Source organism: Schistocerca serialis, chromosome 4, assembly GCF_023864345.2.
Source record: "Schistocerca serialis cubense isolate TAMUIC-IGC-003099 chromosome 4, iqSchSeri2.2, whole genome shotgun sequence".
NCBI classification, from domain to species: Eukaryota; Metazoa; Arthropoda; class Insecta; order Orthoptera; family Acrididae; genus Schistocerca; species Schistocerca serialis.
In genome coordinates this window covers 934,358,621-934,384,359 of record NC_064641.1, presented here as the reverse complement: position 1 = coordinate 934,384,359, position 25,739 = coordinate 934,358,621, and positions in this window count along the sequence as shown.

The following is a 25,739-nucleotide window of genomic DNA, read 5'->3' as shown; positions in this document are numbered from 1 at the left end:
TTAGATGCCGATGCTACACTTCAGGTTTACTGTATATCATGGACCTTCGAATTGACTATGAAGCACAGAAATTGCATCGGAATGAAATTCAAAAGGTACAATGCCGAATTAAGTACAAGAAGACTGACTCTCTTACTTTCTATGATTTGAACCTCTCCTGTGAGCCCAGTTTTAGATTCCGATGCTTCACTTCAGCTTTACTGTATACCTTGGACCATCTTATTGACGATGAAACACAGAAATTGCATTGGAATTAAATTCATAAGGCACAATGCAGACTTAAGTACAAGAGGACTGGCACTCTAACTTTCAATGATTTGACCCTCTCCTGTGGGTCCATTTTTAGATGCCGATGCTACACTTCAGGTTTACTGTATACCATGGACCTTCGTATTGACTATGAAGCACAGGAAAAGCATCGGAAATTAATTCAAAAGGCACAATGCCGACATAATTACAAGAGGACTGGCACTCTAAATTTCTATGATTTGAATCTGTCCTGTGAGTACAGTTTTAGATTCCGATGCTTCACTTCAAGTTTACTGTATACCTTTGACCTTCTTATTGACGATGAAACACAGAAATTGCATCGGAATTAAATTCAAAAGGCACAAATTCCGACTTAAGTACAAGAGGGCGGACACTCTAACTTTCTATGATTTGAACCTCTCCTGTGAGTCCAGTTTTAGATTCCGATGCTACACTGCAGGTATACTGTATACCATGGACCTTCTTATTGACGATTAAGCACAGACATTGCATCGGAATGAAATTCAAAAGGCACAATGCCGAATTAAGTACAAGAGGACTGACTCTCTAACTTTCTATGATTTGAACCTCTCCTGTGAGCCCAGTTTTAGATTCCGATGCTTCACTTCCGCTTTACTGTATCCCTTGGACCTTCTTTTTGACAATGAAGCACAGAAATTGCATCGGAATTATATTCAAAAGGCACAATGCCGGCTAAAGTACGAGAGGACTGACAATCTAACATTCTATGATTTGAACCTCTCCTGTGAGTCCAGTTTTAGATTCCGATGCTTCACTTCAGGTTTACTGTATCCCTTGGACCTTCGTATTGACGATGAAACACAGAAATTGCATCCGAATTTAATACAAAAGGCACAATGCGGACATAAGTACAGGAGGACTGACACTCTAACTCTCAATGATTTGAATAACTCCTGTGAGTCCAGTTTTAGATTCCGATGCTTCACTTCAGGTTTACTGCATCCCTTGGACCTTCCTATTGACGATGAAACATAGAAACTGCATCCGAGTTTAATACAAAAAGCACAATGCCGACTTAAGTACAAGAGGACAGACCTTCTAACTTTCTATGATTTGAACCTCTCCTGTGGATCCAGTTTTAGATTAAGATGCTTCACTTCAGGTTTGCTGTATCCCTTGGACCTTCGTATTGACGATGAAACACAGAAATTGCATCCGAATTTAATACAAAAGGCACAATGCCGACTTAAGTACAAGACGACTGACACTCTAACTTTCTATGATTTGAACCTCTCCTGCGAGTCCAGTTTTAGATTCCGATGCTTCACTTCAGGTTTACTGTATCCCTTGAACCTTCTTATTGACGATGAAACACACAAATTGCATCCGAATTTAATACAATATGCACAATGCCGACATAAGTCAAGAGGACTGACACTCTAACTCTCTGTGATTTGAATCTCTCCTGTGAGTCCACTTTTGGATTCCGATGCTTCACTTCAGGTTTACTGTATCTCTTCATCCTTCTTATTGACGATGAAACACAGAAATTTCATCCTAATTTAATAGGAAACGCACAATGCTGACTTAAGTTCAAGAGGACTGACACTCCAACTTTCTATGATTTGAAGCTCTCCTGTGAGTCCAGTTTTAGTTTACGATGCTTCACTTCAGGTTTACTGAATCCCTAGGACCTTCTTATTGACGATGAAACACAGAAATTGCATCCGAATTTAAAACAAAAGGCACAATGCTGACTTATGTACAAGAGGACTGACACTCTAACTCTCTATGATTTGAACCACTCCTGTGAGTCCAATTTTAGATTCCGCTGCTTCACTTCAGGTTTACTGAATCCCTAGGACCTTCTTATTGACGATGAAACACAGAAATTGCATCCGAATTTAATACAAAACTCACAATGCCGACATAAGTACAAGAGGACTGAGACTCTAACTTTCTTTGATTTGAACCTCTCCTGTGAGTCCAGTTTTAGATTCCGATGCTTCACTTCAGGTTTACTGTATCCCTTGAACCTTCTTATTGACGATGAAACACAGAAATTGCAACCGAATTTAATACAATAGGCACAATTCCGACTTAAGTACAGGAGGACTGACACTCTAACTCGCTATGATTTGAACCTCTCCTGTGAGTCCAGTTTTAGATTCCGATAGTTCACTTCAGGTTTACTGTATCTCTTGGACCTTCTTATTGGCGATGAAACTCAGAAATTGCATCCGAATTTAATACAAAATGCACAATGCCGACTTAAGTACAAGAGGACTGACACTAACGTTCTATGATTTGAAACTCTCCTGTGAGTCCAGTTTTAGAATCCGATGCTTCACTTCAGGTTTACAGTATCGCTTGGACCTTCTTATTGACGATGAAACACAAAATTGCATCCTAATTTAATACAAAAGGCACAATGCCGAATTAAGTACAAGAGGACGGACACTCTAACTTTCTATGATTTGAACATCTCCTGTGAGTCCAGTTTTAGATTCCGATGCTACACTTCAGGTTTAATGTATACCTTGGACATTCTTATTGACGATGAAGCACAGAAATTGCATCGGAATAAAATTCAAAAGTCACAATGCCGAATTAAGTACAAGTGGACTGACTCTCTAACTTTCTATAATTTGAACCTCTCCTGTGAGTCCAGTTTTAGATTCCGATGCTTCACTTCAGCTCTACTGTATCCCTTGGACCTTCGTTTTGACGATGAAGCACAGAAATTGCATCGGAATTAAATTCAAAAGGCACAATGCCGGGTTAAGAACAAGAGGACTGACACTCTAACTTTCTATGATTTGAACCTCTCCTGTGAGTCCAGTTTTAGAATCCGATGCTTCACTTCAGGTTTACGGTATCCCATGGATCTTCTTATTGACAACGAAACACAGAACTTGCATCCGAGTTTAATACAAAAGGCACAATGCCGACTTAAGTACAAGAGGACTGACACTCTAACTTTCTATGATTTGAACCTCTCCTGTGAGACCAGTCCTAGATTCCGATGCTTCACTTCAGGTTTACTGTATCCCTTGGAACTTCTTATTGACGATGAAACACAGAAATTGCATCGGAATTAAATTCAAAAATCACAATGCCGACTTAAGTACAAGAGAACTGACACTCTAACTTTCTATGATTTGAACCTCTCCTGTGAGTCCAGTTTTAGATTCCGATGCTTCACTTCAGGTTTACTGTATCCCTTAGACCTTCGTATTGACGATGAAACACAGAAATTGCATCCGATTTGATACAAAAGGCACAATTAGGACTTAAATACAAGAGGACTGACACTCTAACTCTCTATGATTTGAATATCTCCTGTGAGTCCAGTTTTAGATTCCGATGCTTCACTTCAGGTTTACTGCATCCCTTGGACCTTCTTATTGACGATTAAACCCAGAAATAGCATCCGAATTTAATACAAAAGGCACAATGCCGACTTAAGTACAAGAGGACTGACACTCGAACTTTCTATGATTTGAACCTCTCCTGTGAGTCCAGTTTTAGATTCCGATGCTTCACTTCAGGTTTACTGTATCCCTTGAACCTTCTTATTGACGATGAACCACAGAAATTGCAACCGAATTTAATACAAAAGGCACAATGCCGACTTAAGTACAAGAGAACTGACACTCTAACTTTTTATGATTTGAACCTCTCCTGTGAGTCCAGTTTTAGATTCCGATGCTTCACTTCTGGTTTACTGTATCCCTTGGACGTTCTTATTGACGATGAAACATAGAAATTGCATCCGAATTTAATAAAAAAGGCACAATGCCGACTTCAGTACAAGAGGACTGACACTGTAACTTTCAATGATTTGAACATCTCCTGTGAGTCGAGTTTTAGATTCCGATGCCTCTCTTCAGGTTTACTGTATCACTGGACCTTCTTATTGACGATCAAACGCAGAAATTGCAACCGAATTTAATACAATAGGCACTATGCCAACTTAAGTACAAGAGGACTGACACTCTAACTCTCTATGATTTGAACCTCTCCTTTGAGTCCAGTTTTAGATACCGATGCTTCACTTCAGGTTTACTGTATCCCTTGGACTCTCTTATTGACGATGAAACACAGAAACAGCATCGGAATTTAATACAAAAGGCACAATCCCGACTTATGTACAAGAGGACAGACACTCTAACTCTCTATGATTTGAACCGCTCCTGTGAGTCCAGTTTTAGATTCCGATGCTTCACATCAGGTTTACTGTATCCCTTGAACCTTCTTATTGACGATGAAACACAGAAATTGCGTCCGAATGTAATACAAAAGGCACAATGCCGACTTAAGTACGAGAGGACTGACACTCCAACTTTCTAAGATTTGAACCTCTCCTGTGAGTCCAGTTTTAGATAACGATGCTTCACTTCAGGTTTACTGTATCCCTTGGACCATCTTATTGACGTTGAAAGACAGATATTACATCCGAATTTAATACAAAACGCAAAATGCCAACTTTTGTACAAAAGGACTGACACTCAAACTCTCTATTACTTGAACCTCTCCTGTGAGTCCAGTTTTGGATTCCGATGCTTCACTTCAGGTTTACTGTATCTCTTGGACCTTCATATTGACGATGAAACCTAGAAATTGCATCCGAATTTAATACAAAAGGCACAATGCCGACTTAAGTACAAGAGGACTGACCCTCGAACTTTCTATGTTTTGAACCTCTCCTGTGAGTCCAATTTTAGATTCCGGTGCTTCACTTCAGGTTTACTGTATTGCTTGGACTTTCTTATTGACGATGAAACACAGAAATTGCATCCGAATTTAATACAAAATGCACAATGCTGACTTATGTAAAAGAGGACTGACACTCTAATTCTCTATGATTTGAACCTCTCCTTTGAATCCAGTTTTAGATTCCAATGCTTCACTTAATGTTTACTGTATCCCTTGAACCTTCTTATTGACGATGAAACACAGAAATTGCATCCGAATTTAACACAAAAGGCACGATGCCGACTTATGTACAAGACGACTGACACTCTAACTTTCTATGATTTTAACCGCTCCTGTGAGTCCAGTTTTAGATTCCGCTGCTTCACTTCAGGTTTACTGTATCCCTTGGACCTTCTTATTGACGATGAAACACAGAAATTGCATCCGAATTTAATACAAGACGTACAATGCCGACATAAGTACAAGAGGACTGAGACTCTAACTTTCTTTGATTTGAACCTCTCCTGTGAGTCCAGTTTTAGATTCCGATGCTTCACTTAATGTTTACTGTATCCCTTGAACCTTCTTATTGACGATGAAACACAGAAATTGCATCCGAATTTAATACAAAAGGCACAATGCCGACTTAAGTACAAGAGGACTGTCAGTCTAACTCTCTATGATTTGAACCTCTCCTATGAGTCCAGTTTTAGATTCCGATGCCTCACTTCAGGTTCTCTGTATCCCTTGGACCGTCTTATTGACGATGTAACACAGAAATAGCATCCGAATTTAATACCAAAGGCACAATGATGACTTATGTAAAAGAGTACTGACGTTCCAACTCTCTATGATTTGAACCTCTCCTGTGAATCCAGTTTTAGATTCCGATGCTTCACTTCAGGTTTTCTGTATCCCTTGGACCTTCTTATTGACGATGAAAGACAGAAGTCGCATCCGAATTTAATACTAAAGGGACAATGATGACTTATGTACAAGAGGACTGACACTCCAACATTCTATGATTTGAAATTCTCCTGTGAGTCCAGTTTTAGATTACGATGCTTCACTTGAGGTTTACCGTATCCCTTGGACCTTCTTAATGACGATGAAACATAGAGATTGCATCCGAATTTAATACAAAAGGCACAATGCCGACTTAAGTACAAGAGGACTGACCCTCTAACTTTCTATGAGTTTAACCTCTCTTGTGAGTCTAATTTTAGATTCCGAGGCTTCACTTAAAGTTTACTGTATAATTTCGACCTTCTTATTGACGATGAAACACAGAAATTGCATTCGAATTTAATACAAAAGGCACGATGCCGACTTATGTACAAGAGGGCTGACACTCTAACTCCCTATGATTTGAACCCCTCCTGTGAGTCCGGTTTTAGATTCCGATGCTTCACTTCAGGTTTACTGTATCCCATGGACCTTCTTATTGACGATGAAACACAGAAATTGCATCCTAATTTAATACAAAAGGCACAATGCTGACTTATGTACAAGATGACTGACACTCTAACTCTCTATGAATTGAAACTCTCCTGTGAGTCCAGTTTTAGATTCCGATGCTTCACTTCAATTTTACTGTATCCCTTGGACTTTTTTATTGACGATGAAACCTCGAAATTGCATCCGAATTTAATACAAAAGACACAATGCCGACTTAAGTACAAGAGGGCTGACCCTCTAAATTTCTATGATTTGAACCTCTCCCGTGAGTTCAGTTTTAGATTCCGATGCTTCACTTCAGGTTTACTGTATCCCTTGGACCTTCTTATTGACGATGAAAAACAGAAATTGCATTCGAATTTAATACTAAAGGCACGATGCCGACTTATGTACAAGAGGACTGACACTCTAACTCTCAATGATTTGAACCCCTCCTGTGAGTCCGGTTTTAGATACCGATGTTTCACTTCAGGTTTACTGTATCCCTTGGACCTTCTTATTGACGATGAAACACAGAATTTGCGCTCGAATTTAATACAAAAGGCACGATGCCGACTTATGTACAAGAGGACTGACACTCTAACTCTCTATGATTTGAACCCCTCCAGTGAGTCCAGTTTTAGATTCCGATGTTTCACTTCAGGTTTACTGTATCCCTTGGACTTTCTTATTGACGATGAAACACAGACACAGCTTCCGAATTTAATACAAAAGGCACAATGATGACTTATGTACAAGAGTACTGACACTCCAACTCTCTATGATTTGAACCTCTCCTGTGAGTCCAGTTTTAGATTCCGATGCTTCACTTCAGGTTTTCTGTATCCCTTGGACCTTCTTATTGACGATGAAAGACAGAAATCGCATCCGAATTTAATACTAAAGGCACAATGATGACGTATGTACAAGAGGACTGACACTCCAACTTTCTATGATTTGAACCTCTCCTGTGAGTAAAGTTTTAGATTACGATGCTTCACTTCAGGTTTACTGTATCCCTTGGACCATCTTATTGACGATGAAACACAGATATTACATCTGAATTTAATACAAAACGCAAAATGCCAACTTATGTACAAGAGGACTGACACTCCAACTCTCTATGATTTGAACCACTCCTGTGAGTCCAGTTTTAGATTCCGATGCTTCACTACAGGTTTACTGTATCCCTTGGACCTTCTTATTGACGATGAAACCTAGAAATTGCATCCGAATTTAATACAAAAGGCACAATGCCGACTTAAGTACAAGAGGACTGACCCCCGAACTTTCTATGATTTGAACCTCTCCTGTGAGTCCAATTTTAGATTCCGAGGCTTCACTTCAGGTTTACTGTATCCCTTGGACCTTCTTATTGACGATGAAACCTCGAAATTGCATCCGAATTTAATACAAAAGGCACAATGCCGACCTAAGTACAAGACGACTGACACTCTAACTGTTCTATGATTTGAACCTCACCTGCGAGTCAAGTTTTAGATTCCGATGCTTCACTTCAGGTTTACTGCATTCCTTGAACCTTCTTATTGACGATGAAAGACAGAAATTGAATCCGAATTTTATACAATAGGCACAATGCCAACATAAGTCAAGAGGACTGACACTCCAACTCTCTATGATTTGAACCTCTCCTGTGAGTCCAGTTTTAGATTCCGATGCTTCACTTCTGGGTTACTGTATCTCTTCATCCTTCTAATTGACGATGAAACACAGAAATTTCATCCGAATTTAATACAAAAGGCACAATGCCGACTTAAGTACAAGAGCACTGACACTCCAACTTTCTCTGATTTGAACCGCTCCTGTGAGCCCAGTTTTAGATTACGATGCTTCACATCAGGTTTACTGTATCCCTTGGACCCTCTTATTGACGATGAAACACAGGAATTGCATCCGAATTTAATACAAAACGCACAATGCCAACTTATGTACAAGAGGACTGACACTCTAACTCTCTATGATTTGAACCTCTCCTGTGAGTACAGTTTTAGATTCCGATGCTTCACTTCAGGTTTACTGTATCCCTTGGACCGTCTTAATGACGATGAAACCTAGAAATTGCATCCGAATTTAATACAAAAGGCACAATGCCGACTTAAGTACAAGAGGACTGACCCTCTAACTTTCTATGAGTTTAACCTCTGTTGTGAGTCTAATTTTAGATTCCGAGGCTTCACTTCAGGTTTACTGTATCCCTTGGACCGTCTTATTGCCGATGAAACACAGAAATTGCATCCGAATTTAATACAAAAGGCACAATGCTGACTTATGTACAAGATGACTGACACTCTAACTCTCTATGAATTGAAACTCTCCTGTGAGTTCAGTTTTAGATTCCGATGCTTCAATTCAGGTTTACTGTATCCCTTGGACTTTTTTATTGACGATGAAACCTCGAAATTGCATCCGAATTTAATACAAAAGACACAATGCCGACTTAAGTACAAGAGGGCTGACCCTCTAAATTTCTACGATTTGAACCATCCCGTGAGTTCAGTTTTACATTCCGATGCTTCACTTCAGGTTTACTGTATCCCTTTTACCTTCTTATTGACGATGAAACACAGAAATTGCATTCGAATTTAATACAAAAGGCACGATGCCGACTTATGTACAAGAGGACTGACACTCTAACTCTCTATGATTTGAACCCCTCCTGTGAGTCCGGTTTTAGATTCCGATGCTTCACTTCAGGTTTACTGTATCCCTTGGACCCTCTTATTGACGATGAAACACAGAAATTGCATTCGAATTTAATACAAAGGCACGATGCCGACTTATGTACAAGAGGACTGACACTCTAACTCTCTATGATTTGAACCCCTCCTGTGAGTCCAGTTTTAGATTCCGATGTTACACTTCAGGTTTACTGTATCCCTTGGACTTCCTTATTGACGATGAAACACAGACACAGTTTCTGAATTAAATCAAAAGGCACAATGATGACTTATGTACAAGAGTACTGACAATCCAACTCTCTATGATTTGAAGCTCTCCCGTGAGTCCAGTTTTAGATTCCGATGCTTCACTTCAGGTTTACTGTATCCCTTGGACCTTCTTATTGACGATGAAAGACAGAAATCGCATCCGAATTTAATACTAAGGGCACAATGCCGACTTATGTACAAGAGGACTGACACTGTAACTTACTATGATTTGAACCTCTCCTGTGAGTCCAGTATTAGATTCCGATGCTTCACTTCAGGTTTACTCTATCCCTCGGACCTTCTTATTGACGATGAAACACAGAAATTGCATCCGAATTTAATACAAAAGGCACAATGCCGACTTAGGTACAAGAGGACTGACACTCCAACTTTCTATGTTTTGAACCTCTCCTGTGAGTCCAGTTTTAGATTCCGATGCTTCACTTCAGGTTTACTGTATACCTTGGACCTTCTTATTGACGATGAAACCTAGAAATTGCATCCGAATTTAATACAAAAGGCACAATGCGGACTTAAGTACAAGAGGACTGACCCTCGAACTTTCTATAATTTGAACCTCTCCTGTGAGTCCAATTTTAGATTCCGATGCTTCACTTCAGGTTTACTGTATCCCTTGGACCTTCTTATTGACGATGAAACACAGAAATTGCATCCAAATTTAATACAATAGGCACAATGCTGACTTATGTATAAGAGGACTGACACTCTAATTCTCTATGATTTAAACCTCTCCTGTGAGTCGAGTTTTAGATTCCGATGCTTCACTTCAGGTTAATTGTATCCCTTGGACCTTCTTATTGACGATGAAACCTCGAAATTGCATCCGAATTTAATACAAAAGGCACAATGCCGACCTAAGTACAAGAGGACTGACCCTCTAACTTTCTATGATTTGAACCTCACCTCTGAGTCCAGTTTTACATTCCGATGCTTCATTTCCGGTTTACTGTATCCCTTGGACCTTCATATTGACGATGAAACACAGAAATTGCATCCGAATTTAACACAAAAGGCACGATGCCGACTTATGTACAAGACGACTGACACTCTAACTTTCTATGATTTTAACCGCTCCTGTGAGTCCAGTTTTAGATTCCGCTGCTTCACTTCATGTTTACTGTATCCCTTGGACCTTCTTATTGACGATGAAACACAGAAATTGCATCCGAATTTAATACAAAACGCACAATGCCGACATAAGTACAATAGGACTGAGACTCTAACTTTCTTTGATTTGAACCTCTCCTGTGAGTCCAGTTTTAGATTCCGATGCTTCACTTCATGTTTACTGTATCCCTTGAACCTTCTTATTGACGATGAAACACAGAAATTGCATCCGAATTAAATACAAAAGGCACAATGCCGACTTAAGTACAAGATGACTGTCACTCTAACTCTCTACGATTAGAACCTCTCCTATGAGTCCAGTTTTAGATTCCGATGCCTCACTTCAGGTTTTCTGTAACCCTTGCACCGTCTTATTGACGATGTAACACAGAAATAGCATCCGAATTTAATACCAAAGGCACAATGCCGAATTATGTACAAGAGGACTGACACTCTAACTCTCTATGATTTGAACCTCTAATGTGAGTACAGTTTTAGATTCCGATGCTTAACTTCAGGTTTACTGTATCTCTTCATCCTTCTAATTGACGATGAAACACAGAAATTGCATCCGAATTTAATACAAAAGGCACAATGCTGACATATGTACAAGATAACTGACACTCTAACTCTCTATGAATTGAAACTCTCCTGTGAGTCCAGTTTTAGATTCCGAAGCTTCACTTCAGGTTTACTGTATCCCTTGGACTTTTTTATTGAAGATGAAACCTCGAAATTGCATCCGAATTTAATACAAAAGACACAATGCCGACTTAAGTACAAGAGGACTGACCCTCTAAATTTCTATGATTTGAACCTCTCCCGTAAGTTCAGTTTTAGATTCCGATGCTTCACTTCAGGTTTACTGTATCCCTTGGACTTTCTTATTGACGATGAAGCACAGAAATTGCATTCGAATTTAATACAAAAGGCACGATGCCGACTTATGTACAAGAGGACTGACACTCTAACTCTCTATGATTTGAACCCCTCCTGTGAGTCCAGTTTTAGATTCCGATGTTTCACTTCAGGTTTACTGTATCCCTTGGACCTTCTTATTGACGATGAAACCTAGAAATTGCATCCGAATTTAATACAAAAGGCACAATGACGACTTAAGTACAAGAGGACTGATCCTCGAACTTTCTATGATTTGAACCTCTCCTGTGAGTCCAGTTTTAGATTCCGATGCTTCACTTCAGGTTTTCTGTATCCCTTGGACCTTCTTATTGACGATGAAAGACAGAAATCGCATCCGAACTTAATACTAAAGGCACAATGATGACGTATGTACAAGAGGACTGACACTCCAACTTTCTATGATTTGAACCTCTCCTGTGAGTCCAGTTTTAGAATACGATGCTTCACTTCAGGTTTACTGTATCCCTTGGACCATCTTATTGACGATGAAACACAGATATTACATCCGAATATAATACAAAACGCAAAATGCCAATTTATGTACAAGAGGACTGACACTCCAACTCTCTATGATTTAAACCACTCCTGTGAGTCCAGTTTTAGATTCCGATGCTTCACTTCAGGTTTACTGAATCCCTTGGACCTTCTTATTGACGATGAAACCTAGAAATTGCATCCGAATTTAATACAAAAGGCACAATGCCGACTTAAGTACAAGAGGACTGACCCTCGAACTTTCTATGATTTGAACCTCTCCTGTGAGTCCAAATTTAGATTCCTATGCTTCACTTCAGGTTTACTGTATCCCTTGGACCTTCTTATTGACGATGAAACCTCGAAAGTGCATCCGAATTTAATACAAAAGGCACAATGCCGACCCAAGTACAAGACGACTGACACTCTAACTTTCTATGATTTGAACCTCACCTGCGAGTCCAGTTTTAGATTCCGATGCTTCACTTCAGGTTTACTGCATTCCTTGAACCTTCTTATTGACGATGAAAGACAGAAATTGCATCCGAATTATATACAATAGGCACAATGCCGACATAAGTTAAGAGGACTGACACTCTAACTCTCTATGATTTGAACCTCTCCTGTGAGTCCAGTTTTAGATTTCGATGCTTCACTTCTTGGTTACTGTATCTCTTCATCCTTCTAATTGACGATGAAACACAGAAATTGCATCCGAATTTAATACAAAAGGCACAATGCCGACTTAAGTCCAAGAGCACTGACACTCCAACTTTCTCTGATTTGAACCGCTCCTGTGAGCCCAGTTTTAGATTACGATGCTTCACATCAGGTTTACTGTATCCCTTGGACCCTCTTATTGACGATGAAACACAGGAATTGCATCCGAATTTAATACAAAACGCACAATGCCAACTTATGTACAAGAGGACTGACACTATAACTCTCTATGATTTGAACCTCTCTTGTGAGTACAGTTTTAGATTCCGATGCTTCACTTCAGGTTTACTGTATCCCTTGGACCGCCTTATTGCCGATGAAACACAGAAATTGCATCCGAATTTAATACAAAAGGCACAATGCCGACTTAAGTACAAGAGGACTGACCCTCTAACTTTCTATGAGTTTAACCTCTCTTGTGAGTCTAATTTTAGATTCCGAGGCTTCACTTCAGGTTTACTGTATCCCTTGGACCTTCTTATTGACGATGAAACACAGAAATTGCATTCGAATTTAATACAAAAGGCACGATGCCGACTTATGTACAAGAGGACTGACACTCTAACTCTCTATGATTTTAACCCCTCCTGTGAGTCTGGTTTTAGATTCCGAGTCTTCACTTCAGGTTTACTGTATCCCTTGGACCTTCTTATTGACGATGAAAAACAGTAATTGCATTCGAATTTAATACAAAATGCACGATGCCGACTTATGTACAAGAGGACTGACACTCTAACTCTCTATGATTTGAACCCCTCCTGTGAGTCCAGTTTTAGATTCCGATGTTTCACTTCAGGTTTACTGTATCCCTTGGACTTTCTTATTGACGATGAAACACAGACACATCTTCCGAATTTAATACAAAAGGCACAATGATGACTTATGTACAAGAGGACTGACACTCCAACTCTCTATGATTTGATCCTGTCCTGTGAGTCCAGTTTTAGATTCCGATGCTTCACTTCAGGTTTACTGTATCCCTTGGACCTTCTTATTGACGATGAAAGACAGAAATCGCATCCGAATTTAATACTAAGGGCACAATGCCGACTTATGTACAAGAGGACTGACACTGTAACTTACTACGATTTGAACCTCTCCTGTCAGTCCAGTATAAGATTCCGATGCTTCACTTCAGGTTTACTGTATCCCTTGGACCTACTTATTGACGATGAAACCTAGAAATTGCATCCGAATTTAATACAAAAGGCACAATGCCGACTTAAGTACAAGAGGACTGACCCTCGAACTTTCTATGATTTGAACCTCTCCTGTGAGTCCAATGTTAGATTCCGATGCTTCACTTCAGGTTTACTGTATCCCTTGGACCTTCTTATTGACGATGAAACACAGAAATTGCATCCGAATTTAATACAATAGGCACAATGCTGACTTATGTATAAGAGGACTGACACTCTAATTCTCTATGATTTGAACCTCTCCTGTGAGTCCAGTTTTAGATTCCGATGCTTCACTTCAGGTTAACTGTATCCCTTGGACCTTCTTATTGACGATGAAACCCCGAAATAGCATCCGAATTTAATACAAAAGGCACAATGCCGACCTAAGGTCAAGAGGACTGACCCTCTAACTTTCTATGATTTGAACCTCTCCTCTGAGTCCAGTTTTACATTCCGATGCTTCACTTCAGTTTTACTGTATCCCTTGGACCTTCATATTGACGATGAAACACAGAAATTGCATCCGAATTTAATACAAAACGCACAATGCCGACATAAGTTTAGATTCCGATGCTTCACTTCATGTTTACTGTATCCCTTGAACCTTCTTATTGACGATGAAACACAGAAATTGCATCCGAATTTAATACAAAACGCACAATGCCGACTTAAGTACAAGATGACTGTCACTCTAACTCTCTACGATTTGAACCTCTCCTATGAGTCCAGTTTTAGATTCCGATGCCTCACTTCAGGTTTTCTGTATCCCTTGCACCGTCTTTTTGACGATGTAACACAGAAATAGCATCCGAATTTAATACCAAAGGCACAATGCCGACTTATGTACAAGAGGACTGACACTCTAACTTTCTCAGATTTGAATATCTCCTGTGAGTCCAGTTTTAGATTCCGATGCTTCACTTCATTTTTACTGCATCCCTTGGACCTTCTTATTGACGATGAAACCCAGAAATAGGATCCGAGTTTAATACAAAAGGCACAATGCCGACTTAAGTACAAGACGACTGACACTCTAACTTTCTATGATTTGAACCTCGCCTGCGAGTCCAGTTTTAGATTCCGATGCTTCACTTCAGGTTTACTGCATTCCTTGTACCTTCTTATTGACGATGAAAGACAGAAATTGCATCCGAATTTTATACAATAGGCACAATGCCGACATAAGTCAAGAGGACTGACACTCTAACTCTCTATGATTTGAACCTCTCCTGTGAGTCCAGTTTTAGATTCCGATGCTTCACTTCTGGTTTACTGTATCTCTTCATCCTTCTAATTGACGATGAAACACAGAAATTGCATCCGAATTTAATACAAAAGGCACAATGCCGACTTAAGTACAAGAGCACTGACACTCCAACTTTCTCTGATTTGAACCGCTCCTGTGGGCCTAGTTTTAGATTACGATGCTTCACATCAGGTTTACTGTATCCCTTGGACCCTCTTATTGACGATGAAACACAGGAATTGCATCTGAATTTAATACAAAAGGCACAATGCCGACTTAAGTACAAGAGGACTGACCCTCTAACTTTCTATGAGTTTAACCTCTCTTGTGAGTCTAATTTTGGATTCCGAGGCTTCACTTCAGGTTTACTGTATCCCTTGGACCGCCTTATTGCCGATGAAACACAGAAATTGCATCCGAATTTAATACAAAAGGCACAATGCTGACTTATGTACAAGATGACTGACACTCTAACTCTCTATGAATTGAAACTCTCCTGTGAGTCCAGTTTTAGATTCCGATGCTTCACTTCAGGTTTACTGTATCCCTTGGACTTTTTTATTGACGATGAAACCTCGAAATTGCATCCGAATATAATACAAAAGACACAATGCCGACTTAAGTACAAGAGGACTGACCCTCTAAATTTCTATGATTTGAACCTCTCCCGTGAGTTCAGTTTTAGATTCCGATGCTTCACTTCAGGTTTACTGTATCCCTTGGACCTTCTTATTGTCGGTGAAACACAGAAATTGCATTCGAATTTATTACAAAAGGCACGATGCCGACTTATGTACAAGAGGACTGACACTCTAACTCTCTATGATTTGAACCCCTCCTGTGAGTCCAGTTTTAGATTCCGATGTTTCACTTCAGGTATACTGTATCCCTTGGACCTTCTTATTGACGATGAAACCTAGAAATTGCATCCGAATTTAATACAAAAGGCACAATGCTGACTTAAGTACAAGAGGACTGACCCTCGAACTTTCTCTGATTTGAACCTCTCCTGTGAGTCCAATTTTAGATTCCGATGCTTCACTTCAGGTTTACTGTATCCCTTGGACCTTCTTATTGACGATGAAACACAGAAATTGCATACGAATTTAATACAAAAGGCACGATGCCGACTTATGTACAAGAGGACTGACACTCTAACTCTCTATGATTTGAACCCCTCCTGTGAGTCCAGTTTTAGATTCCGATGTTTCACTTCAGGTTTACTGTATCCCTTGGACTTTCTTATTGACGATGAAACACAGACACAGCTTCCGAATTTAATACAAAAGGCACAATGATGACTTATGTACAAGAGTACTGACACTCCAACTCTCTATGATTTGAACCTCACCTGTGAGTCCAGTTTTAGATTCCGATGCTTCACTTCAGGTTTTCTGTATCCCTTGGACCTTCTTATTGACGATGAAAGACAGAAATCGCATCCGAATTTAATACTAAAGGCACAATGATGACGTATGTACAAGAGGACTGACACTCCAACTTTCTATGATTTGAACCTCTCCTGTGAGTCCAGTTTTAGATTACGATGCTTCACTTCAGATTTACTGTATCCCTTGGACCATCTTATTGACGATGAAACACAGATATTACATCCGAATTTAATACAAAACGCAAAATGCCAATTTATGTACAAGAGGACTGACACTCCAACTCTCTATGATTTGAACCACTCCTGTGACTCCAGTTTTAGATTCCGATGCTTCACTTCAGGTTTACTGTATCCCTCGGACCTTCTTATTGACGATGAAACCTAGAAATTGCATCCGAATTTAATACAAAAGGCACAATGCCGACTTAAGTACAAGAGGACTGACCCTGGCACTTTCTATGATTTGAACCTCTCCTGTGAGTCCAATTTTAGATTCCGATGCTTCACTTCAGGTTTACTGTATCCCTTGGACCTTCTTATTGACGATGAAACCTCGAAAGTGCATCCGAATTTAATACAAAAGGCACAATGCCGACCTAAGTACAGGACGACTGACACTCTAACTTTCTATGATTTGAACCTCACCTGCGAGTCCAGTTTTAGATTCCGATGCTTCACTTCAGGTTTACTGCATTCCTTGAACCTTCTTATTGACGATGAAAGACAGAAATTGCATCCGAATTTTATACAATAGGCACAATGCCGACATAAGTCAAGAGGACTGACACTCTAACTCTCTATGATTTGAACCTCTCCTGTGAGTCCAGTTTTAGATTCCGATGATTCACTTCTGGGTTACTGTATCTCTTCATCCTTCTAATTGACGATGAAACACAGAAATTGCATCCGAATTTAATACAAAAGGCACAATGCCGACTTAAGTACAAGAGCACTGACACTCCAACTTTCTCTGATTTGAACCGCTCCTGTGAGCCCAGTTTTAGATTACGATGCTTCACATCAGGTTTACTGTATCCCTTGGACCCTCTTATTGACGATGAAACACAGGAATTGCATCCGAATTTAATACAAAACGCACAATGCCAACTTATGTACAAGAAGAATGACACTCTAACTCTCTATGATTTGAACCTCTCCTGTGAGTACAGTTTTAGGTTCCGATGCTTCACTTCAGGTTTACTGTATCCCTTGGACCTTCTTAATGACGATGAAACCTAGAAATTGCATCCGAATTTAATACAAAAGGCACAATGCCGACTTAAGTACAAGAGGACTGACCCTCTAACTTTCTATGAGTTTAACCTCTCTTGTGAGTCTAATTTTAGATTCCGACGCTTCACTTCAGGTTTACTGTATCCCTTGGACCGTCTTATTGCCGATGAAACACAGAAATTGCATCCGAATTTAATACAAAAGGGACAATGCTGACTTATGTACAAGATGACTGACACTCTAACTCTCTATGAATTGAAACTCTCCTGTGAGTCCAGTTTTAGATTCCGATGCTTCACTTCAGGTTTACTGTATCCCTTGGACTTTTTTATTGACGATGAAACCTCGAAATTGCATCCGAATTTAATACAAAAGACACAATGCCGACTTAAGTACAAGAGGACTGACCCTCTAAATTTCTATGATTTGAACCTCTCCCGTGAGTTCAGTTTTAGATTCCGATGCTTCACTTCAGGTTTACTGTATCCCTTGGACCTTCTTATTGACGATGAAACACAGAAATTGCATTCGAATTTAATACAAAAGGCACGATGCCGACTTATGTACAAGAGGACTGATACTCTAACTCTCTATGATTTTAACCCCTCCTGTGAGTCCGGATTTAGATTCCGATGCTTCACTTCAGGTTTACTGTATCCCTTGGACCTTCTTATTGACGATGAAACATAGAAATTGCATTCGAATTTAATAGAAAAGGCACGATGCCGACTTATGTACAAGAGGACTGACACTCAAACTTTCTATGATTTGAACCTCTCCTGTGAGTCCAGTTTTAGATTCCGATGCCTCACTTCAGGTTTACTGTATCCCTTGGACTTTCTTATTGACGATGAAACCTAGAAATTGCATCCGAATTTAATAGAAAAGGCACAATGCCGACTTAAGTACAAGAGGACTGACCCTCGAACTTTCTATGATTTGAACCTCCCCTGTGAGACCAATTTTAGATTCCGATGCTTCACTTCAGGTTTACTGTATCCCTTGGACCTTCTTATTGACGATGAAACACAGAAATTGCATCCGAATTTAATACAATAGGCACAATGCTGACTTATGTACAAGAGGACTGACACTGTAACTTACTACGATTTGAACCTCTCCTGTCAGTCCAGTTTTAGATTCCGATGCTTCACTTCAGGTTAACTGTATCCCTTGGACGTTCTTATTGACGATGAAACCCCGAAATTGCATCAGAATTTAATGCAAATGGCACAATGCCGACCTTAGTACAAGAGGACTGACACTCTAACTCTCTATGATTTGAACCCCTCCTGTGAGTCCAGTTTTAGATTCCGATGTTTCACTTCAGGTTTACTGTATCCCTTGGACTTTCTTATTGACGATGAAACACAGACACAGCTTCCGAATTTAATACAAAAGGCACAATGATGACGTATGTACAAGAGGACTGACACTCCAACTCTCTATGATTTGAACCTCTCCTGTGAGTCCAGTTTTAGATTCCGATGCTTCACTTCAGGTTTACTGTATCCCTTGGACCTTCTTATTGACGATGAAAGACAGAAATCGCATCCGAATTTAATACTAAGGGCACAATGCCGACTTATTTATACAAGAGGACTGACACTGTAACTTACTACGATTTGAACCTCTCCTGTCAGTCCAGTATTAGATTCCGATGCTTCACTTCAGGTTTACTGTATCCCTTGGACCTTCTTATTGACGATGAAACACAGAAATTGCATCCGAATTTAATACAAAAGGCACGATGCCGACTTATGTACAAGAAGAATGACACTCTAACTCTCTATGATTTGAACCTCTCCTGTGAGTACAGTTTTAGGTTCCGATGCTTCACTTCAGGTTTACTGTATCCCTTGGACCTTCTTAATGACGATGAAACCTAGAAATTGCATCCGAATTTAATACAAAAGGCACAATGCCGACTTAAGTACAAGAGGACTGACCCTCTAACTTTCTATGAGTTTAACCTCTCTTGTGAGTCTAATTTTAGATTCCGACGCTTCACTTCAGGTTTACTGTATCCCTTGGACCGTCTTATTGCCGATGAAACACAGAAATTGCATCCGAATTTAATACAAAAGGGACAATGCTGACTTATGTACAAGATGACTGACACTCTAACTCTCTATGAATTGAAACTCTCCTGTGAGTCCAGTTTTAGATTCCGATGCTTCACTTCAGGTTTACTGTATCCCTTGGACTTTTTTATTGACGATGAAACCTCGAAATTGCATCCGAATTTAATACAAAAGACACAATGCCGACTTAAGTACAAGAGGACTGACCCTCTAAATTTCTATGATTTGAACCTCTCCCGTGAGTTCAGTTTTAGATTCCGATGCTTCACTTCAGGTTTACTGTATCCCTTGGACCTTCTTATTGACGATGAAACACAGAAATTGCATTCGAATTTAATACAAAAGGCACGATGCCGACTTATGTACAAGAGGACTGATACTCTAACTCTCTATGATTTTAACCCCTCCTGTGAGTCCGGATTTAGATTCCGATGCTTCACTTCAGGTTTACTGTATCCCTTGGACCTTCTTATTGACGATGAAACATAGAAATTGCATTCGAATTTAATAGAAAAGGCACGATGCCGACTTATGTACAAGAGGACTGACACTCCAACTTTCTATGATTTGAACCTCTCCTGTGAGTCCAGTTTTAGATTCCGATGCCTCACTTCAGGTTTACTGTATCCCTTGGACTTTCTTATTGACGATGAAACCTAGAAATTGCATCCGAATTTAATAGAAAAGGCACAATGCCGACTTAAGTACAAGAGGACTGACCCTCGAACTTTCTATGATTTGAACCTCCCCTGTGAGACCAATTTTAGATTCCGATGCTTCACTTCAGGTTTACTGTATCCCTTGGACCTTCTTATTGACGATGAAACACAGAAATTGCATCCGAATTTAATACAATAGGCACAATGCTGACTTATGTACAAGAGGACTGACACTGTAACTTACTACGATTTGAACCTCTCCTGTCAGTCCAGTTTTAGATTCCGATGCTTCACTTCAGGTTAACTGTATCCCTTGGACGTTCTTATTGACGATGAAACCCCGAAATTGCATCAGAATTTAATGCAAATGGCACAATGCCGACCTTAGTACAAGAGGACTGACACTCTAACTCTCTATGATTTGAACCCCTCCTGTGAGTCCAGTTTTAGATTCCGATGTTTCACTTCAGGTTTACTGTATCCCTTGGACTTTCTTATTGACGATGAAACACAGACACAGCTTCCGAATTTTATACAAAAGGCACAATGATGACGTATGTACAAGAGGACTGACACTCCAACTCTCTATGATTTGAACCTCTCCTGTGAGTCCAGTTTTAGATTCCGATGCTTCACTTCAGGTTTACTGTATCCCTTGGACCTTCTTATTGACGATGAAAGACAGAAATCGCATCCGAATTTAATACTAAGGGCACAATGCCGACTTATTTATACAAGAGGACTGACACTGTAACTTACTACGATTTGAACCTCTCCTGTCAGTCCAGTATTAGATTCCGATGCTTCACTTCAGGTTTACTGTATCCCTTGGACCTTCTTATTGACGATGAAACACAGAAATTGCATCCGAATTTAATACAAAAGGCACGATGCCGACTTATGTACAAGACGACTGACGCTCTAACTTTCTATGATTTGAACCTCTCCTGTGAGCCCAGTTTTAGATTCCGCTGCTTCACTTCAGGTTTACTGTATCCCTTGGACCTTCTTATTGACGATGAAACACAGAAATTGCATCCGAATTTAATACAAAACGCACAATGCCGACATAAGTACAAGAGGACTGAGACTCTAACTTTCTTTGATTTGAACCTCTCCTGTGAGTCCAGTTTTAGATTCCGATGCTTCACTTCATGTTTGCTGTATCCCTTGAACCTTCTTATTGACGATGAAACACAGAAATTGCTTCCGAATTTAATACAAAAGGCACAATGCCGACTTAAGTACAAGATGACTGTCACTCTAACTCTCTACGATTTGAACCTCTCCTATGAGTCCAGTTTTAAATTCCGATGCCTCACTTCAGGTTTTCTGTATCCCTTGCAACGTCTTATTGACGATGTAACACAGAAATAGCATCCGAATTTAATACCAAAGGCACAATGCCGACTTATGTACAAGAGGACTGACACTCTAACTCTCTAAGATTTGAATATCTCCTGTGAGTCCAGTTTTAGATTCCGATGCTTCACGTCATTTTTACTGCATCCCTTGGACTTTCTTATTGACGATGAAACCCAGAAATAGGATCCGAGTTTAATACAAAAGGCACAATGCCGACTTAAGTACAAGACGACTGACACTCTAACTTTCTATGATTTGAACCTCGCCTGCGAGTCCAGTTTAAGATTCCGATGCTTCACTTCAGGTTTATTGTATTCCTTGAACCTTCTTATTGACGATGAAACACAGAAACTGCAACCGAATTTAATACAATAGGCACAATGCCGACATAAGTCAAGAGGACTGAATCTCTAACTCTCTATGATTTGAACATCTCCTATGAGTCCAGTTTTAGATTCCGATGCTTCACTTCAGGTTTACTGTATCTCTTCATCCTTCTAATTGACGATGAAACACAGAAATTGCATCCGAATTTAATACAAAAGGCACAATGCCGACTTAAATACAAGAGCACTGACACTCCAACTTTCTCTGATTTGAACCTCTCCTGTGAGCCCAGTTTTAGATTACGATGCTTCACATCAGGTTTACTGTATCCCTTGGACCCTCTTATTGACGATGAAACACAGAAATTGCATCCGAATTTAATACAAAACGCAAATGCCAACTTATGTACAAGAGGACTGACACTCTAACTCTCTATGATTTGAACCTCTCCTGTGAGTACAGTTTTAGATTCCGATGCTTCACTTCAGGTTTACTGTATCCCTTGGACCTTCTTATTGACGATGAAACCTAGAAATTGCATCCGAATTAAATACAAGAGGCACAATTCCGGCTTAAGTACAAGAGGACTGACCCTCTAACTTTCTATGAGTTCAACCTCTGCTGTGAGTCCAATTTTAGATTCCGATGCTTCACTTCAGGTTTAATGTATCCCTTGGACCTTCTTATTGACGATGAAAGACAGAATTCGCATCCGAATTTAATACTAAAGGCACAATGCCGACTTATGTACAAGAGGACTGACACTGTAACTTACTACGATTTGAACCTCTCCTGTGAGTCCAGTATTAGAATCCGATGCTTCACTTCAAGTTTACTGTATCCCTTTGACCTTCTTATTGACGATGAAACACAGAAATTGCATCCGAATTAAATACAAAAGGCACAATGCCGACTTAAGTTAAAGAGGACTTACACTCCAATTTTCTATGATTTGAACCTCTCCTGTGAGTCCAGTTTTAGATTACGATGCTTCACTTCAGGTTTACTGTATCCCTTGGACCATCTTATCTACGATGAAACACAGATATTGCATCCGAATTTAATACAAAAGACTCAATGCCGATCTAAGTACAAGAGGACTGACCCTCTAACTTTCTATGATTTGAACCTCTCCTGTGAGTCCAGTTTTACATTCCGATGCTTCACTTCAGGTTTACTGTATCCCTTGGACCTTCTTATTGACGATGAAACACAGAAATTGCATCCGAATTTAACACAAAAGGCACGATGCCGACTTATGTACAAGACGACTGACACTCTAACTTTCTATGATTTTAACCGCTCCTGTGAGTCCAGTTTTAGATTCTGCTGCTTCACTTCAGGTTTACTGTATCCCTTGGACCTTCTTATTGACGATGAAACACTGAAATTGCATCCGAATTTAATACAAAACGCACAATGCCGACATAAGTACAAGAGGACTGAGACTCTAACTTTCTTTGATTTGAACCTCTCCTGTGAGTCCAGTTTTAGATTCCGATGCTTCACTTCATGTTTACTGTATCCCTTGAACCTTCTAATTTCGATGAAACACAGACACACTTTCCTAATTTAATACGAAAGGCACAATGATGACTTATGTACAAGAGGAGTGACACTCCAACTCTCTATGATTTGAACCTCTCCTGTGAGTCCAGTTTTAGATTCCGATGCCTCACTTCAGGTTATCTGTATCCCTTGGACGTTCTTATTGACGATGAAACCCCGAAATTGCATCCGAATTTAATACAAAAGACACAATGCCGACCTAAGTACAAGAGGACTGACCCTCTAACTTTCTATGATTTGAACCTCTCCTGTGAGTCCAGTTTTACATTCCGATGCTTCACTTCAGGTTTACTGTATTCCTTGAACCTTCTTATTGACGATGAAACACAGAAATTGCATCCGAATTTAATACAATAGGCACAATGCCGACTTAAGTCAAGAGGACTGACACTCTAACTCTCTATGATTTGAACCTCTCCTGTGAGACCAGTTAAAGATTCCGATGCTTCACTTCAGGTTTACTGTATCTCTTCATCCTTCTATTTGACGATGAAACACAGAAATTGCATCCGAATTTAATACAAAAGGCACAATGCCGACTTAAGTACAAGAGCACTGACACTCCAACTTTCTCTGATTTGAACCTCTCCTGTGAGCCCAGCTTTAGATTACGATGCTTCACATCAGGTTCACTGTATCCCTTGGACAGTCTTATTGACGATGAAACACAGAAATTGCATACAAATTTAATAAAAAACGTACAATGCCAACTTATGTACAAGAGGACTGAAACTCTAACTCTCTATGATTTGAACCTCTCCTGTGAGTCCAGTTTTAGAATCCGATGCTTCACTTCAGGTTTACTGTATCCCTTGGACCTTCCTATTGACGATGAAACCTAGAAATTGAATCCGAATTTCATACAAAAGGCACAATGCCGACTTAAGTACAAGAGGACTGACCCTCTAACTTTCTATGCGTTTAACCTCTCCTGTGAGTCCAATTTTAGATTCCGAGGCTTCACTTCAGGTGTACTGTATCCCTTGGACCTTCTTATTGCCGATGAAACACAGAAATTGCATCCGAATTTAATATACTAGGCACAATGCTGACTTATGTACAAGATGACTAACACTCTAACTCTCTATGAATTGAACCTCTCCTGTGAGTCCAGTTTTAGATTCCGATGCTTCACTTCAGGTTTACTGTATCCCTTGGACCTTCTTGTTGACGATGAAACCTCGAAATGGCATCCGAATTTAATACAAAAGGCACAATGCCGACTGAAGTACAAGAGGACTGACCCTCTAACTTTTTATGATTTGAAGCTCTCCTGTGAGTCCAGTTTTAGATTCCGATGCTTCACCTCAGGTTTACTGTATCCCGGGCCCTTCTTATTGGCGATGAAACACAGAAATTGCATCCGAATTTAACACGAAAGGCACAATGCCGACTTATGTACAAGACGACTGACACTCTAACTTTCTATGATGTGACCCGCTCCTGTGAGTCCAGTTTTAGATTCCGTTGCTTCACTTCAGGTTTACTGTATCACTTAGACATTCTTATTGACTATGAAACACAGAAATTGCATCCGAATTTAATACAAAACACACAATGCCGTAATAAGTACAAGAGGACTGAGACACTAACTTCCTTTGATTTGAACCTCTCCTGTGAGTTCAGTTTTAGATTCCGATGCTTTACTTCATGTTTACTGTATCCCTTGAACCTTCGTATTGACGATGAAACACAGAAATTGCATCCGAATTTAATACAAAAGGCACAATGCCGACTTAAGTCCAAGAAGACTGACACTCTAACTCTCTATGATTTGAACCTCATCTATGAGTCCAGTTATAGATTCCGATGCTTCACTTCAGGTTTACTGTATCCCTTGGACCGTCTTATTGACGATGAAACACAGAAATAGCATCCGAATTTAATACAAAAGGCACAATGCCGACTTAAGTACAAGAGGACTGACACTCAAACTTTCTATGATGTGATCCGCTCCTGTGAGTCCAGTTTTAGATTCCGCTGCTTCACTTCAGGTTTACTTTATCAATTGGACCTTCTTATTGACGATGAAACACAGAAATTGCATCCGAATTTAATACAATAGGCACAATGCCGACTTAAGTCAAGAGGACTGACACTCTAACTCTCTATGATTTGAACCTCTCCT